At 41.8% G+C, this 19615-nt stretch overlaps 1 protein-coding gene across 1 annotated transcript in view; it reads left to right on the top strand.

The window, feature by feature from the left end:
- Nucleotides 1–7552: 7552 nt before the first annotated feature.
- TMEM200A (transmembrane protein 200A) overlaps nucleotides 7553–19615 on the top strand; it is a 57508-nt gene continuing 45445 nt past the window's right edge. Inside the window, exon 1 of the mRNA XM_087775443.1 lies at nucleotides 7553–7848. The gene's annotated coding sequence lies outside the window, so the exon portion shown is untranslated. The remainder of the gene's footprint in view (nucleotides 7849–19615) is intronic.

The following is a 19615-nucleotide window of genomic DNA, read 5'->3' as shown; positions in this document are numbered from 1 at the left end:
CCACAGTTCAGTAAGAGAAATATTCGGTGTACTGAATTTAAAGGGAGTATTGCTGTTGATTTCAAGAGAAATGGGATAATTCCCTTAATTCTGCTGTATTTACTCTTAGTTTAACCCTATTCCCTCAGTTTTAATCAAAGAACATTGCCCTCTGACTCCATACTCTAGCTTCTAACACCACTGAAATGTAAAAACCAAAACCAGAGCAATCCCTCTTCTACAAAAATCTGCCTCAGGATTTAAGCAGTAAACTGTCAGTCCCTTCTTGAATCTCCACTGGAATTAAAAAAAAAGAGAGAGCGTGGTGGCTAAAACTGGATGATGAGAGGACTGCTGAGACAAAATCTACAGGGACTAATCCTTATGCAGGGTCAAGTCTTTGAAATACCAGGTAACATAGACTATAGATTTGTGTTGTGTTGGAACCAAGATGTTGGATTAGGCATAAATACCATTTTCATAATTATTCTCATAGTAAATGTTTATTTCCTGATGTCATCAATTAGTCTGCTTTAATTGCCACATTTGGTAGTCTTTGTTACACAATTATTCAGCATTTGCCTTTGCATTTTTTTCCCTCTAGAATATGTTCCAGCACTCCATGATTATGTGGCATCCTAAAAACCCATCCTGACAATCTTTAAGCATAATGGGAGTCTATAAAGATGATTTTGTGCCAGTTTTCTATGCTGAAGATGTTTTAGCTATTTTCCCTGGAACATCAATATTTTTCTAAAGTATTTCCTATAATTTAGGCATTAAGATCTATCTCTTTAATCAAGGACAGGCAGTAATGGCAAGTGATTACGTTGGATAAAATGCTAATGACCACGGGAGAGGTGAACTTTCCTTGAGGCACCCGTCACTTTGTAAAATTCATGCTTTAGCAAAACATGCATACCTGGTCACATCACGGGAGGCTTTTAACACCCTCATGCTTTCTTAATGAAGCAAACTATTGTTCAGTTCTAGTTTCTTTTTTGTCTAGAAACCATAACATTTAGGAAGCTCATTGGTAGCACTTGTAGGCAATTAATTACATGTTTAACATAATAAGATTTAATTTATTACATAGGCATGCCTTTTTTTTCCTACGTAAATAGGCAACAGAAGGAATAATTGATACTTCCCTTAACGACAGGGATATAAGTATTCCAATAAGAGTCCTCTATTCACTTTTCCTAGTGCTCCATATTTTTTTTCCCCACAATGACAGTGAGAAGAATTTGAGATGGCACGGAATGACATGAAGTCTGAACTCACTATCACCACAACTGAAATGATCACAGATAATTACAATACGTGACATATAAAATACTTCAGTGACGCCATTCAAAATTGTGAAAAAATTATATTTTCTCCATTATTTAGATTTTCATTCAGAAGAACAACAATAGATAGCTCTGCTTCACTTGCTCCTAATTTCCTATAAGTCCCCAGCGGAATTTTATACGGAGATAGTATGACTACTGCTCATGACAGTACTTGCATGGGAAGCTTGTTACAAAACTAGCACGTTAAATCACACAGTATGTTGCTTTTTGTTATCTTCCTGGAAATATATGATGAAGAGATGGCAGTTCTGTAAGCCATCTTCTCTTTTGCTGGCTCTACCGCTGACATTTGAAATGCAGAGACAAGTCCTTACGCAAACAAGGAAATATTCTACCTGCGGTCCCAGCGTCCTGCCTACCTGTCTTGAAACAGCCCAAACAGAAGAGCTGTGGTTTTTGATTCACGATGAGTATCAGGAAACCTTACGTGCAGAGAAGAAAAAGTGTCTGCTGCAAAAATTCAGTAATCTGAGAAAAGATTAAATTTTCTATATATTTCTCCATTTAAAAAAATGATTCCACTAGTACTTTATTTATTGAGGGCTTCTGCTATAGTGGACATAAAAGCTACATCTTATTCTCCATCTTCCTTTCAAGATGGTGCTGCTATTTAAAGATGCCAACTGAAGAAAGTCTCCCAGCCATAGGCCAAAGCTCTTAAACTGCACTGACTCAAATAATAAAGTGAAAAGAAAAAACCACACCTTTCTGGAAGAATTTTTTCTTCACTATCCTCTGCATTAAACAAGAGTTCCAGTTCATACGTATTTAACTTCCTTTACTTTATTCAGTGTATTGTTCAGAGTCTCTTCGCCTACATGTGCATAATAAATAATGGTTCTATTTCTAGGTGAGGATTTCTGTGGTTTTTATTAGATACCAACATTATACATTCCAACATATCCAGCTATTCATAATGTATAATAACACTTTCTTCAGAAAAACATTTCAAATAAAGGCATAATAAACTTTTATTATACCAGTGGAACACGGTTAAGAAAGCCTGATTTTTTAAACCACTTCCAGACAGATTAAAACCTACTAAACTCAAACACTTGTTTCATACTTCAGTTGTTAACAAGACAATAGATATTCCAGCAAATTCTTTATATACAAAAAGCCATATATACTCTCAATGCTGAGCAGAGAGAAAAAGTTGACTTTCTATTTACAGAAACTACCAACACATGCTTTTCAAAGGTTTATTTTTAATATATATACGTTTGCATCATACTTGGAGAGCTGAGTGTCTATTCTTTTTTAAAAAGTTAGTCTGCAGGAAAGTATGAAATGATTAAGTTAAATCAGCATTTTAAGTATTGTTGACAGCTCGCAAATCATTTGGAAGTAGACATTTCTATCTGTATTCGCACTAGCTTCAGAAACTGTTTAAGGTAAAGCTCAAGCCAATAAATGCTAAACTACAAAGTATTCCATCCTGTTTAACTATTGTTAAGACAAATAGTGACACATGCCAGGATCCTTTTATATGATTCTGACATTTTCTTGGCCCTGTGTTTCTTGGCTTACATTGCTGTTACCAAATATTTGCACCATAATTCTGCTGAACAGGATCTCGCTGATTTCTCTTGGTGGCATACAGATACAAACCAAAAAGATGCTATCATCTGCCACGAAAAGCTTCGAGCTGAGTAAAGATGGTGTGGAACAGATGAATACAGGGAACTGCACTGGTCAGCCTGAGAGTCAGTGTTTTCGGCATTGCAGCAGCCCAGCTGCTTTCAAGATTTTTCTAGGTAATATAGAAAGGAATTTCACACCGGTGTTATAAGGAGACCAGTGAAGTAGCTCTACTGATACTTATGATGAGCTCCTGGTAGGACTAGTGTGCAAGGCACCATAGAAAAAAGAATTAATTTCTTGTTAAACATCTTGGCAGTTGGCTAATGGATGCTGGCACAAGGGGCTATGAGCTGACCTATCAGTATAGCATGGGATAAGAAAAGGAGGTAAAGACACCTCTTCTAGACCTCTGATGGTGAGGAAACGTGGCTTTTGTTTGAAGAGACAGACAGTGGGAGGCAGTGATAGAGTCACAAGTTAAAACAACAGCCTTTGTGGCATCATTCCTCTCTAATAATCGTTTCACTGTCTCAGTTCAAGGGAAAATACAGTAAAGCATACAAGGCTATTTTGTGTGCTCTAGAAGTATATTATAGAAATATCTACACCGTTAGGTCCATTTCCTGCTGGAAAACATTGGAATGATTCAGATCTTTTATGACTGAATTTTGGTTACTAGCTTCTATCTCCTGATTACTTGTAACAGGCTTGAGATTTAATATTTAGACACTATTTAGATCTTTGATTGCTTAAGCACTTCCTCATGGACCGATTAAAGATCTTAGACTATGTACTTTTAGGGGCAGAAACCAGCCATTAAGCCAGAAATCTAGACATAGTTTTCAGTTACATGTTTATTATTTATTGACGAACACATCATTTATTATCACCAAGGAGCTCTCAATACCCTTATTCACTGCTGATGGAGACCAAATTGTCACTGATTACACTGTAGAAAAATCGAATATGAACAAATCAGTGTGAACAAATGACGGATTGAAGATTTATTTTTTGTCTTAATCAGAACTAAAGGGATAACAGCTTTAGGCTAATCTTTTAGTTTAATATAATGTGGAAAGCAAGCTTTGTAAGATAACTGATTCACAGTACCATTCACATTAAGTCTTAGCAAAAATAAAAACTTATAGTATGCTTTATTCTCACTGTAATGGTCTGGACTCGACTACAGCTCTTCACCTCCAGTGGGGATCCTTGCAACCTTCAATTTCATTCGTGTTCCAAATTCAGGATATTCCACACTTATCTCCCTATTGCACAGGATAGTTAAGTGTCACAAATTCTAGCCAAATTCTAGCTAAAGTCAAAGTAGAAACGAGTCTGGATCTTAGAAAAAGTTCCTGTCCAAAGGCAAGAACTAAAAAAATGCCAGCCTTCTCTTTAATTGCATTAAATTTACAGAAGCTACGCTTGCGGTTTAATCCACCCACTGCCTTGCTTATTACAGCAAATGAATGACTTTTCATACTATGAACTGAAAGGTGTAGGTTGGAAGGGAAACTAGTATAATACTGCTAACATCCCAACTTTCAAATAAAAGTATCCCATGCCTTCAAATAAATTCAAAGACAGGATCTCACTCATGAAGCTAATTACTGATTCTTGCTATAATCTCAGAAGGAACCACCTTCATAATTAATGCATTAAAATGTTTGTTTTACTGGGCATTAGCAATATCAGTGCTGACTTTTAAAGCCTGGAATATTGGTCTTGAAACTGGCTGACTCTCCAGAGACGTGCAGATGACTGAGATTTGAAGAGCCTCAAGGCCTTATTGTCTTCTTTCTTTTCTACTGCAGATCAGGAGTAAATTCCTTAAATCAATGGTCTTAAGATCAGTATAAAACTGTTGTAAGTAGGAAAAGGAGCAGGCACTACCCCTCTTTAAGAATGCACTGACAGAACTTCAGAAGAATCCAGGCAACACATGTAAGAAGCAAAGCTGAATGTCATCTGCTTGCAAGACGCGTCTCCCAAATGTCTGTCATGAGGATGGGCAGCTCTTGTACTATAATCCACAGCAATCTCCTACAAAATGTGTTGCCCGCAATCATTTAAACTGACTGTCGCATTTTCCTACGTATAACTTATGGGCCATGTGTAAAAACAGCAATCCTGCGCTTCAGTGGCAGTGCGCATTTTGCATATACAGCAAATGCAAGGGGAAGTCTGTCCCAGAGATGCTTCTCACCTAGTAGCACTACGGAAATTAGTCTTCCAACCTATTCACTCTGTCCCCAAAACCACACTGGCTCTTAGTGTCACCTGCCTAGGATCTGTTTTGGGGGGGCTGTTTGAGAGCATAAATCATCTGAGGATTTATTTTAAATGCCAGCACTTCCAAAAGGACAAAAGGTATCTGAGAAGCATCTTGTGGCATGAAAATATGAATAGAGAAGAAAGATACAGTGATACTGTACCTGGTCCAGTGTTGGAGGGAAAACAGAGATCAGGAGCAAGAACTGATCTTTTTCCTTGTAGATTTACAAGCCCCAGCCTTCCCAGAGAGAGTACAACAGCAGTGGTGAAACTGGCGCTGGTTCGCATCACACCCTTGGTCCATATTTCATCATCTACGGACAGCACAGGAGGGTGAAGTTTCCATCTCTCTTCCACAGTGACATTTTCCATAAATTCTAGAGAAAATTTCTAAATTTTTACTTGTAGAGACATGGAATCTAAAAGGGATTTGGTGGGCATATATAATCCTTTTATTCGTTCCCTCTGTGATGCGTAGCTGGGTCTTACAGCTTTTGAGATCTCTGAAGCACACACCTGCCTGCAGACCTGTCCTGTCACTAGCTGGCATCAAATACATGTTAGGTCATGCACAAACCAAATGACAGATCTAGTAATATCTGAATGAACAGACAGAAATCTGACACTTGAAAGTGATTGTTAGCTCCTTAAATCAAAACATGCTGAACAGCTGGAAATACAATGTTTCAAACTTCTGAGGAATGTTACTCTTCTCTTTCCTAGTCCAGAGTCGCTGGCATGTGTGTCTCCTTGCTAGAATAAGGTGATAAGGGAGGATATATTTAATGTGGAAGCCACCGCAGCCATCAGGCAGGAGTATAATCATTATAAAGCGCACACTGAGAACTGACAACACACTGTACAATCACAAGGAAACTGTATGCACTTAGGATTTGAAGTCCTATTGCAGGGTGGATGGAAGCTCCTCAGTCACTACCTGTCTTCAGGAGAGCACTACCTGAGATAAATTTAGATACGCTTATGCCAAGTTCAGCATTTTTGTCTCTTTTTGGGAGATGCATTAGGTAGAATTACGGTAAGCCACAAAAAAGGCAATGGCAACGTTGAAGTACAATCAGTTTTTGAAAATGAAATAAAACCAACTACCAACTCAAATCAAGTGCAGATTCTTTCTTCCCCCAAAAGATATGTTGGAGCTCCCCTGCAGGCTGCAGCCTGCCCCGCTCCCAAGCCCACCTGCTGGATTACCTCGCCTGACTGGAAGGTGCGAGCAGCAGGTAGCTCAACTCTGCCGTCCCTGGCAGGCCACGAGGGGCGGGTGGCCACACAAAAATCCCCAAAATAAGCGAAAAAAAAGAAGAGCTGAATCATAAAAGTGTAATTGCCTCTGAGGTAAAAAACCCCACATTTCGGTGAATCACTCCGCGCTCCCACGGTTGCCGTCCGGCTTTCACACGGGGGAAGGGAGGGCGGGCACCCGGCCCCGCATCCCGGGGCCCCCGCCGCCCCCTGCCCCGCGGGGAACGGCCGCCCCCCGGCCGCCAGTGCCCCCGCCCCGGCCCCGGCCCCGGCCCCGGCCCCGGCCCGCCCGCGCTCCCCTCCCTCGCCGACTCCCCCCGGCCGCCCCGCCGGTGGCTCCTCCCTCGCGGCCGCGGCCCCTCAGCCCGCCGGGGCGGGACCGGGCGCCCTACAAATCCGCTGCTCCGGCGGAGGCGGCGGCAGAGCGGCGCGGGAGGTGCCCGGGCTGGCCGGTCGTGGCGGGGGGGGGGGGGACGCGCTCTCCCCTGGGGAGAGGGGAAACTTCCCCGGCAGGCGGGAGGTAGGGAAGGAGCCGCGTCCCCGTCCCGCGGCTCCGCCTGCTCCTTCCCCCGGCCGCCGCCCCGTCCCGTCCCGTCCCGTCGCGGCGCTCGCCCAGCGCCCGCCTGGCCCCGCCAGGCTCTTCCCGGCCGCCCCTCAGGGCTCCGGCCGCCGCCTCGGCAGCCGCCCCGCGGGCGAAGGTGCCGCCCCGGCTGCCGCCCGCCGCCCTCCTCCACCTCCTCCGGGCCGCGTCCCGTGGGGACCGGCGGGAAAGGGGGGGTCGTTTCCATGGCGACGGGGCCGCAGCCGGGAGGTTTCGGAGTGAAACTTTGCGGCGGGCGGGCGGCGGGGGCCGCCGAGCCCCGGCGGCGCTGAGGGGAGCGGCCGGGCCGGGCCGGTGAGGGCGGGGGTCCCGCCCGTTCGAGCGGCGCCCGGGCACCTCGCTGAGGAGCCGGCAAAGTTTCGCGCCGCGGAGCCGCCGCCCGCCCACGCCCCCCTCGGCGGCTGCCTGACGGCCGTTCCCCCTCCGCAGCTCCCGGCGCCCCGCCGAGCCCGCTGCTATGGCACCCGCCCGTCGCCGCGGGGCGAGCAGGGGGAGGCCGCCTCCGGCTGGCCGTGCGGCGGCAGCGGCGGCGGGGGGGCGCGCAGCCCCCGGTCGGCGGGCGTCCTCCTCCGGCCGGCAGTGACCGCCCCGGCCCCGCTCCCCGCTCGCCATGCCTCCCCCCGCCCGCCTCTCGCCGGGGACGATGCCGGGGAAGGGCGAGGGGAGCCGCCGCTCTCTCACTCCCTGAGCCAGCCGCCGCCTCACCGGAGCAGCCCCATGTCCTCCGGGCGCCGCGCCGCCCCGCAGCTCGCTGCGCCCTGAGGGCGGCGGACACCTCGCACCTCCCCGCAGGTAAGCGGCGGGGCGGGGGGGGTGCGTGTGGCGGGGGTCCCCCCTTCGCCCCCAAACTTCAACCCGCCCGCAGCCGCTTCCCCTCCCGGCGAGCGGCGGGGCCGGGCCGCGGCCGTTCCTGCCGGCGGGGGGGACGGGGCGACGCGCCCTTGCCCTCGGCGGCGAGGGGCCGGGTGGGAGCGGGCGGGGGCGGGCGGGTTTTTCCCTGCCAGAAACGGACTTTCCGCCTCCCGAGCGGCGCGGGCGGCCGTGCCGGCGGCCGCCGCCGCGCCCCGTGCAGCTGCCACACACCCTCTTTTGTCTGCGCTGGGTCCCCAACACTTTGCGTGCTGCCAGCGCCTGCCCCGCCGGTCCGGAGCCCGGCCCGGCCCCGCCGAGCGGCTGCCCCGGGCTGCGCCCCCCGCGCCGCTCCCGCCCCCGGCAAGTTTCCTTTATTTTCGCAGAAGTTGGGTTTTCCTTAACCTTTGTTTCAGGGAAAAATGGTGGTGTGCTGGGTATCTGGAAGGATGAGAGGCAGACGGGGACGACGCGGGGATTGCCCTGTTCCCTTGCGTGCAAACATAACTCACCGCTAAATAAATCGCTCGTCGGGTAGACATGAGCTTACTAGCGAGGTAGACTTTGGAACAAAAGTACTGCAAACGGCTTGGGTGCATGGTAGCTACTCCTCACATCTTGTTAACATAACCATTGTTAGTGCTTGCGCCTGAATTCAATATGCGTGCAGCTCTTCTGCAGATCTGGAACAGCAATAGCTGTATCTGCTTGACGCTTAAGACTAATTGTCATTAACCACTGCTAGTCTGTTTCATGCAGCGGTTATGGAAAAAAAACCGGATTTTACTGTTTAAAGGCAAAAGTATTGACACAAAAGTATTCCTTTAGTGTAGCATTCTGTGTAACATGAACTACAAAATAACCTGTAGCAATGTAGTGGACTTGCACTTCATAATGCTTTTAGGACATGAGGGCTGTATTGTTCAATAAAATTCTGTCAGCAAAGGTTTTGTCTCCTCTGGCTTACCCTGGTTCTAGATCAATACACTAGCAACTATTCTGTTATTTTTCTGTAAGTAGATGGTGCTTCCTATCTGTGTGATGGAAGCCAAGTAACTGTCCAGATAGAAGGAAACAGTGCATTTTTTCCTTTAGTTGTTTCTGTGCTGCTTTGTAGAAAGTGGGGAAAAAAAAAAAAGTCCATTTAAAACAGAAAAGTATATTTCCATTCAATGTAACTTAAATTACCTGATAACGAAGCCAAAGGGTCTTCCAAGTTTGGAACATTCTAATGTACTTCTCATGTTGCCAGTAAATGTACTTCTAGCAAAATACTTGTTAGAAGATAATTATAAGACCATTTTTAGTGATTTGAAACATGAGTTACAATTAGATTTTTGTCCTCAGCACAGAAAAACACCCTTGTGGAAAAATATATGCAGTAGTTAAATAGTAATTTGGAAAATAAAATCATATATAATTTATATTTTGTTGGCATAGAAACATATTTTATTTGTTGCTCCTTTGTTGGATTGCAACAATGATCCAAATGAAAGTTAGAAAAGGAATATTGGTGCAAGAGTTCGGCATACTAGAATTATTTTACTCCATGTATCGAAATGGTTTTCGCCAATACAACCTTGCTGGAATTGGGACAGAGCTTCATTTTTATGGAAGCTCTGTAATCAGATTATAAAGGTGGGCTGTCTGAATTTAATCCTGTGAAGTACGGACTGAGCAAGTCCTGCTCCAGCAATGCACTGAAATGTACGCTGACCCTCAGGCAGGTAAGTAGTTCCAACCTCCATCCCTAATGATTACCTATGGGGTGAGTTCATTGGACATAGCAGTAGGTCCAGTGACTTCAGTGCAACTGTTCACTGGCTTAGCTGCGTTGCTGGACCTTTCCTGAACCAAGCCCTCTTTCAACGTGTTCTGCTTCCATTTCCTTGAATGCTGGGCATATGGCACAAAATACTTGTGCCGTACACAGGTGCTCACATCAGCCACATCTCACAGGTTGTATATTCTTAATTGACTCGTACTTCTCTGGAGGCAAAAGGGGGAAATGAAAAGTGAAAATTGGTTCAGGAGTAAAGTACATGTATGGAACAGCAGGAGGAGACTGCTACTTCTTGTGCCTTGTTCAGTATATTTTAGGAGCCAAAAATCTGAAATGCTGAAAATCAGTGAAAACTCCCACTAAAATTTCTGAAACCAGACAAAGTTATGATATAAAAAATATGAAACCTAAAGGTTGCTGTCATGAATAGTTTCCTATTTTTTTTTTACAGAAGAATGCTGTCAGTCTCATCTATGATAGCGGTAGAGAATGTAGCGGAAATAAGAGGAACTTGATATCCTAGCTAGTGATGATGCCTGCATTTGATTCGGTGCCATTAGGCTTTATAAACAGATCGATTACTTTTAGTCCAGATGTGTTTGATCTTGTGATACTGGAGCAAAGGGGAAATTGCGAATAATTTTCTAGTGTGCAAGACTAGAGACTAAAAGTAGGATTAATTTGTGAAAACATAGGTATCTTGTGCCAGTTTAGACACCCTAAGGTCTTTCAGACCTCTCTCTGAGGCTGGCAGACAGCGTGTAAGGAGAACCCAAACCCTTCTAGAAAGGCAGCTGAAGACCAGGTAGAATATCCTATCAGGTAATGTTGGTACTACAGTTCTACGTTAAAGCCTTTGGGAGGACTTGAATCTGTTTCCTGAAAACCTTGTTGTTAAGATTTCTGATGCTGCAGTATGGTGGATGCGGGAAGACATCCCAAACATGACCTTCCTATGAGGATTTAGTGAGGTCCATTCTCGATGCCCATTTACCAGCAGAATCTTTGTATGACTTCCTGTGCTGCTGACTGGTGACTGCCTTTGAGTTACTCAAAGATACTAATCAATAGTTTAAGAATTGGAAATCTTCTTAGAGAAGTTTGATGCATATTTTAAAACAGAGAGCAGTGTACACTCTCCAAGGCCACTAGAAATAAAAGGAAATTGCAGACAGCGCTTGAATTAGTGCTTTAGTTTTAGTTAGTATTTCAGTTTTAACATAAAAATACTGTAAGGAGAAGTTTCTGGGTTTCTTCTTTACTGGGTAACACATCACCCACACAATCTCTGGGTAATTAGTTTCTTAATAAGCGGACCGTCAATTGCATGGAAAGGTGAAATGCTGACAACATCAGTGAATTAAGCTACTGAACAGATGTTTTGCACAGCTGTTATCCTATCCACTAGTTTTACTAGCTGCTGGGTGTCCACCTTTTGTGGAATTTGTGAGAATAAGCACCGTTCTAAACTTCCATATAGGGACTTAAGTCTAACTGTACAGCAAGTTGTTGTTACTTATTCCACCATTAACCATTTCCACATAACACAATTCGGTACCAGCTGTATATATGTAACTGCTTTTCATATAGGCGAATCTTGCAAGGAGCAGCTCAGGTGGACCTGATGACTAAACTTAGTACTTGAATATTCAGTTTATACTGGTCTCTTAGCATAAATGAAATTATATTCTCCTTCCAGAACTTTATTACAGCATCAGTGATTTTAAACCTCATGATTTCACCTGGGTGCCTTTTCTTAAAAAACCAAGTTTTTCTTTTTTGCACAGCTAGCTAAATGAGATGGATATCACGTAGTACAGAGCTACTTGAAACCTTTTATCCGCATCAGTAGCGGAACATGTATCACTCAGTATTACTATTTTGATCTTTTGGTGACAGAAATATTACAAAGAGCACTTGGTGTTTCTTGAAAATAATTCAATGGTCAGAAGACCTGAGAAAGAAGGATGATTTTCCTCAGTTGTTCCCTCTGTTATTCTGTGTTTCATGTTGGGGAAGGTTATTGTTCTTTTTTCTCCACGTTTCAGTACCTAAAAAAGAGTGGCAGGGAGGTGCAGGGCCACCTAGCCAAAACTGGACGTCTGAGGAACATCGTCAATGGAGAGATAATGATGCAGCAGAGATTTCAGGAAAGGTAGTAACAAAACAGACTTGTTGAAAATGAAGCGATGAACTACCTTTTTGTGTATAAAGTCTCTGAAAAGTCTTATGAGGACTGTAAGACAGTTGTCACTTGACTTTCTTGTGCCCATTTATATCAACTTCTCGTTATTATTTATATCCCACTGGAATTTTAGTCAATTGTTCCTCTTGTTGGAAATGTGACCATTTTCCTCCAATTAAAATAAGTAAAAACAAAAGACATATTTGTCTACATTGTTTTTTAATTCTATCCCACTGAGATAAATGACGAAACTCTTACTGAATCAGAGAAACTAGGATTTTGTTGCTTCAACAAAATACACTTCAGATACATACACTAACCAAACAGATTTTAAAAATCACAAGAGATGTAAAATATAGTTTAGGTTACTTTTCATAGCAGTTAGTTTAAAGACAAATAACTAGAGAGGAAGAGAAAAAATCTCTTTTTATGTGAGTTCATTTTTTCTTCTTTGCTGTTTCACAAAGGCGGTTGGACCAAGCATCCCAGTGCTATGGTTTTAAAACCCATCAATAAAAAGTGCTAAATTTTGAGCCTGTTGAAACTGCCTATTTCCATAATTCACTCTGGATGTAAAACAGGAAGGACATTTTCAATGAAGTGTTGATACAGTTGGGTGCTTATAGCCTATGAGTCCTGGCAATTGGTTAGTAGCACTTAATTCTTTAACTCGAAGTAGTAGAGGTTTGTGCTTTGATGCCTGACCTATGCTGGGATCTGTAGTGTTAGCCAGAGAGTGGATATGAAATCAAAGCAAGCTTTTTAGAGCTTTCCGATGATAGTCACGCTAATTTCTTCCAATAAAGGCTGGAATTCCAAAAGTAATTTAAATTTTTGTCGATTTAAATCACCATCAAAGCAGATTAATTAGGAGGTAGTTACAAAACTTAACTTACTCTATTGAATTTGGTGTGATAGTGGTAACAATAATAGAATTTGATTTTTTTTTTCCCCCTACATTCGCCCTCTGAATGTGTCTGAATAAATGGCTCTGCTTATCTGTAATCAGTTGCCTATTGTTGAAGAACAAGTTTGTATCTAATTAATTTTATCACTTACATTTTGCTATGTGTTAAATTAAAAAAAGTGCCATTAATTGTACTATAACTTGTCCATCCACCGAGTTGTATGTGTAAAATTGCAGCAAAAAGACTGGAGTTTTCTCTCTCCATTGTGTAATTCAAAGTAACAAAGGCACCTCATGTATTAAAATGCAGAGGAAATATACAAAAAGGTATGTTGTAATTAAAAACACTTCCTGTTACTCAATTTTTGTTTGCTATTACTGAAAAGCTTCTGCTTATGATTTGTTAGGATTCAGTGTATGAGAAACTATAGATAAATGAATAGCTCTCAGAGTTGTTAGGATATTAAACCATTTTCCTGTGTACTGAAAAATTTATCATCGAGAATTACTTTGTATTGGTAGTGCTTGCTCTTCTTTGTACAAGTTGGCAGGATTGTCAGGGAAGCATGTTCTAGCTTAGCCTATATTTTTAGGTATGTTCCTCTCTCTGCATGGGAACGTGCACAGACACTGTCTTTTTCTCTTGCTCAAATATGAAATGTGGCATGTATTGACATTGTAATGAGATGTACACTTAACATATTTCTTCGTGAAGAGGGATAGCAGCATTGTGTCTTGGGGCAACATTTTGCTGCAGCAAACAAGCTTTCCTAAGGAAGTGTTCTTGAAGCATGTGAAGTATACACAACTTAGCTGCTATAGCTTCTCTCTTTTGCATGATCTTGTGCTAGCCATACTTTGTGTATAAGGTATGAGGCAGCCCGCTGGACCAGAGAAAGGGATGCACCATGGAACTATACTGTTCTGGAGACGTGGATGTCACGGTAGGGTTGTTGGAGGTCAACTGGAATAAATGTGATACTGTGTCTGAGACTTGGCAGGTGTGTCCTTCTTGCTATAAATTACTGTGTATTTAACAGTTGGCTTGTTTCACCTGAGGTATGACTGTATTTCTGTAAGAAGGAGAAGCTAAATGACAGATAACAGACAAAAAAGAACAAGGAAGAAAGCAAGGTAGAAGGGAAAGCAGAAAAAAGAGTAAATGACAAAAGACAAATGCTGAAGAAAAAAATGAAGGCAGAAAAAGGATGAGATATAGTAAGTTGCATTTTTAAAGATGAATGATGCTACATTTGGTGTCATAAATGGAAATAAACTCCAATAATGAATAGACTAGTAAGACTAAAAGGTATGGTGGTGTTTCTTTTTTGAAGCATTCCCATCTTTTGACTCTGCAAAATGAAGAGACTAATTCTTGTCTCCCTAAGATGCATTTTAAATGATTTGTCTTTGTTGTGTATCAAAGTACAATGCTCTGCAAAAGTGATGTTAAACACTTCTTACAGAAGATACAGCATAAGCAAATCAGTTCAAACAAACACATGAAAGGAAAGGGAGCTATGGAGTATGGTTTGCTTATGAAGATAGGAACTGCATTTTGAAGTGTTTAAAAGTTCGAAACTTGCAAAAGTTAGGTGAACTGTTGTTTCTGTTTGCAAACAGACTAATACTCTGAACCCAAAAGTTACCACCACGTAGATCTGTGTAATCTGTCATTGTCTCACAGACTAGTGAGCACAATAACCACAATGGGGACTTCCTTCAAAATGGGGAATAATTAAATAGTGTTTATGAAGTGTGTACTTAGCCACCATACTCACACTTTTTTTTTTTTTGTTCCTGATATGTTTTTGCTATGTCTGTGTTAGGAAACTAATGAGGCAAAGGCCTGTTCTGTGGCCATGAGGCCAGCTGGAGTAGTCTGGCTATATGCGGGTGATAAATTGTCTTCGAGATAATCACATCCAAACTGCCTGGTTGGAAGGAGCTTCTGGACTGAACTAGCTAAATGCCTGAGAGGGTGCTAGCTGACCTCGGCCTTCTGGTAGCGTGAAGGAAACACGGTGGAGTCCCACTGCCTGGGCCCGTGCCTGGGCACAGCAGCCGGTACTGGCCAGTAGATCCATGACTTGTTAAAATCTTTTTCCATCTCAGCCTAAACAGTCTTATTACAAAGATCCTTATATACATGGATTTGAAATAGAAGTAAGATTTTAAAAGTTATCTTTGAAGGCCATTGTTTGCTCTAATTAGATTAAAAGAAATCTGATGTCAGTTGCTATCACAGTAGTAACTTTGGTATTATGGAAACTGGAATTTGGAACATTATGTTTAGATACACAAAGCAGGCGGAATTGGTGGAACATACTGGGACACCATACTTGCAAATGGATTACAAGAGATTTACCAAACAAGCACAAACTTGCAGACAAAATAAATCTCTAGCTGACAGTTCCTTAATGTCACAATTATTGGCTTGGTAATAATAGCCTGGTACAAAAATGGCTAGCAAATATTAATAATAAACATCCAGAGGCCTAACAGACTCTTCTTGGGAAGTAATGGCTTGGCTATTAATACAATTTATAGACTTTAGAGCAGTAGAATCACTTTGCATTAATTCAGTGCCAAAGTGCTTTCCCCAAACCCTTCTTATGACCCCTTCAAAGTATTGGCTTTGCTCTTTGCCAGGAAGAAATTTCTTTTCAAATTACTTTGCAGACGCCTATTCTGAATTTATTGCCATTCTTTTTCTAATTCAATTTTATTCTCCTAGGATGTGGTCTCGTTAACTGGTGCCCATGGTGGAATATCTGTAAGGTCCTACGTGCATTGCTGGAACATAGTTCAATAGGCTCTATTATATTAGAAAGACACAAGCCACTGTTTTCCAATGCAAGCTTGCAAACAATACGCATACCAATGAAATTACACTCAGAAACATTTACTGGCTAAGGACAAGCAATGTTGTGTTTTGCAGAACTCCGGTTTGTAATTTTTCATTGTCCTATTGACTGTAGAGTTGAAATGGTAATGGAAAATAGGTTATAGCTGAGACAGTGTTCTTTTTTATTTTAGTTCTTAATGTTGTGAATTTCTTCATGCAGTTAGATTTTTTTTTCCTGTGGAATTTGGAGATTATGGCTAGATGGCATTTTATACATTATATAATTCCCATAAAAGAGGTAAGATTATCATAGAGTCAGAATTAGACTATGACAGGCTGGACCCAGATGAAGTAGTATAGCTTTCTGTTAATGTTTTCTAGATAATTTTACCAATGTATTCTTGTGCTGCCTTCATAGCATACAAATGCATTATTATTGTGCTTTGTGACATGACTTCATGACATGTGAAGTTCATTGTTTTTCCTACTTTCTCCAAAGAATTTTGAGAATATTTAATCTTTGCTTTTATGACCATTTTTGTCAGTGTGCATGTTACTAGGTATTTATCTTGTGTTAGGGAAGGCAAAGTCCAAAGGAAGAACCATGAGCAGAAAATGGTCTGTATGATCCTTAGCTCTGCAGTCCTTCCTTCCAGAGTTTAGACCTAGTCTCAGGGAAAACTCTTTATCTCTTGTAAAGAATATTCTAATTGTTACTAGACACAATTTCATTTTGAAGAAGGCTTGTCATCCGTGGTTTTCAGGTTTGAGCTTAAGAGATAGTTTTCAGCCCAGAATATTGAGTGCTTTGGAAATAAGCCTAACACATTGCTTAATACTCCTTGAGAAGCCAATATCAACATCACCCTCAGGTTAAATATGCTTTTGTTAAACTTTGTGGCTGAAGAGATGGACTTCAGAATTCAGTTCCAAGCTTTGTTTCCTAATCTAGCTATTCTCACTTTAGAGTTGAAGAAGCATCTACTGGGGAAAATGGGGAGGAAAAAGAAAAAAGAAAAGAAGGAAGGTCCAGTACAGCAAGCTATGAAGTCAGATGATGCCGGCTAAACCAGTCTGGAACAGAGATCGTCTTTGGAGAGGGTGCTGATGTTATGGAAATTTGGATTGGAAGATTTTTCTGATGAGTCATTTGCTCTGGAATTAGTTGAGGATGTTGCCCTTCAACAGTGAGACTGTGTCTGGGAATACCCATATTCCCAAGAGCATGTGGCTGAAACTCTTCTAGTACTTAGGGGCTTGGGGCTTCTTAGGTTAGACCTGGTGCTTGGTGGTCTGGGTAATGTTTATTGTGTGCATTCTTCCGTTGCTTTAGATTAATAATCTTATTGTTGTGTTGTGCCTAACTGCCTGCATTTGATTCAGTTGTACACATCCAGTAGCTCTGTGCTGTACAGAAGACTCACAGAAACTCTGACAGTTTGTTAAACTTTCTTAAAAAATTGTAGGCAAACAGTTCACTCCTTGACAACTTCAGGACTGTGAATATAATGATGTTATGACGGCAAAATGTAGATAGAGAGGAAGATAGGTCAGTAGTATAGCAGCAGCCACAGGCATTGATTGTTCTATAGAGGCAAGACTATATTTTTTGCAAATAAAGTCTTAGACAAGTAGTAGGGAGACTTATCTGAATAACTGGAAGTATGAGAAGTGGGTCGTATCATGTAGTGTGACTAGAAGTATGTACGTCATTAATATTATAACACTGTTTTCCTTCTTATCTTTCAGTAAATCCACAAGGAATGATGAGGCCAAGTGTTGGCATTCGCCATGGTTAGCAATTTAGAAGAGAAAAGACATGGTAGGGGTAACACTCAGGTCTTCAGCAGTGACAGCAGAGACTTTGACATACAGCAGTAAAAGGGCCCTAGAAAAGGGCTCTGATCTGCTTTTGTGCCTACTGCTCTCCAGAAGTTTGTGGCTTTTGAACTCTCTGCAAACACTCAACTTAAAAGCTTCTCTAGCAACAACTGGCTTGCACTGAAAGATGGCCCTCAGCATGGTCATATGCACGTTTGTACTGCTTCTTGTCTGCCTTTTGACCATACTTCTGCCTTTTGAGACTGTGATGTACTTGGTGATGTGCTATGGATCGTATGTGCTTGGCGGTATGTTCCAGCCAAGCTCCAGCCCACATATGCTGGTTCATAATATGGAAGGTAGACAGAGGAGGAAGGGGTAGTTGCAGAGGTTGTTGAGATGAGCACTAAGTTCAGGTTTTCAAGATTTTTCTTCAAGATCTTGAGGCAGTTTGTTTTCAAAAGCTGAGGTTTTGAGCATGTAATCACATGGACCTTGAAGTTAAGGTGCTGGGCAGGTTTCTACAATTGCTGTGCCTAAAATCCCATCTTGATGGGAAATTATTTTCTCAGATGCAAACATCAATGAAATGAATGAAACATAAAATGTCTACAGATCATACTTTATACATTTCTTACTGTTTTAGATGCAGTGAGGTTTTCCTGAAAAAAAAAACCAAAAACAAACAGAATTTGAGATTTGGTCAAAACAATAGAAATGGTTTAAAAAGCATTTAAAATCACTTTCACATACATCACATGTAAAACCATGTGGCTGTGATTAAACAAGCTCATTGTGTGCGAAAGCTAGAGGATGACTGTTGCTGAGTATAACTTGCTTTACACAGATTTTTCAGAAGAACTACCAGTCATAATGATCAAACTGTAAAAAGAGAAAATATGAGCCACAGCAGAGATCTGAAAAACAGCCAGAGAAAACCATCCTGTATTTCATCAAAAACCAAAAGATTATATGACTTCATGTCATGGCTTTGGGAGAGTGATAAAATTGAAGCTGATGAATGGCTTGTGTTAATCATTTTATATTTGGCTTGTGTTTTAGTTTTCATGATACTTTATTGTCAAACTTTTTTATTGCTCATTCTCAGTATGGGTTTTGTTTATTTTTACTGAGACAGACTCTGCGTATTTATAGCGCAGCAACTCTCTCCATTCTGTCTGGATAGTTCATGAAGAGGGAGCATGAAAAAAGCATGGCTATGTAGCCAAGCTAGTACAGCATTATTTGAATGTTTATTTGAATCTACTATGGGTCTTCTGGCTCATATGACAGTAATTTCTGTTTTTCTCAAACAAACCTGTTTTTTCCATGTATATGTATATATATAAATATTAGGAGGAGAGCGCAGAGTTTATGGAACTATTTCCCCTCTTTTTGTAAAAAAAAAAAAAAAAAAAAATCAGGTAGTGGATTTGCCTCATATGGAGGTTTGTAGGCCATAGTTTTGTTATGTGCTTCAAAAAATAGCAGTTGAATCACCTTAATGCCGTAGCCCTATTTTATGATGTGAACCCAAGCCACCCCTGTATTGTATAGACACAGACAAGATACCAGAGTGTATGACAACATGTAAGAATCTCATGGACATGATATTATGTGAAAGGTTTGATAACAGCTGACTTTGTTCCTCTCTGAAATAGTCCTCTAAATCCTTCAGGTTTTTTTGTGTCCCTGCAATGCTCTTTCCTCTCTTTATTTATATTGTAGGAGATCCATCCTCTCCTCCTTTGCTTCACATCTCCCTTTTTGCTTTTTTCCTACATCAGAGCAGCAAATGCTTTGGGAAGCAAATGGTATTTAGATTTGCTTGTATCTAGGGTGCACACAGCCAGGAACTGCATGCTGGACCAATGAATGACTCCTGCAAAACTAATTTCTAGAGTTGTATAAATTACACAGGTCAGCAAAGACATAAGCATTTGGATTCTCTGCTATCATTACTCACAATTTACATCAATAGGAATACTTGGTTTTAATGGAAGTTTTAATATATGTCACAAAACTAGTGGAGGATTAGATACGACAGACTGAGAATTGGATGATGCAAGTCAAAAATTGTCTTTTCCTGCTGTGATCTCAAGAACACTGTAAAAAGATGGAATTATTCTTGTTTGCTTACTGTTGCTCTGGTAGTGTGGTGAGATC

This window comes from Nipponia nippon, unplaced genomic scaffold, assembly GCF_047370975.1.
Source record: "Nipponia nippon isolate SJK-2023a ecotype South Korea unplaced genomic scaffold, ASM4737097v1 scaffold_4, whole genome shotgun sequence".
In the NCBI taxonomy this organism is placed as follows: domain Eukaryota; kingdom Metazoa; phylum Chordata; class Aves; order Pelecaniformes; family Threskiornithidae; genus Nipponia; species Nipponia nippon.
Note: the sequence above shows the minus strand (reverse complement) of the source record. Positions and strands in the feature narration are given on the sequence as shown.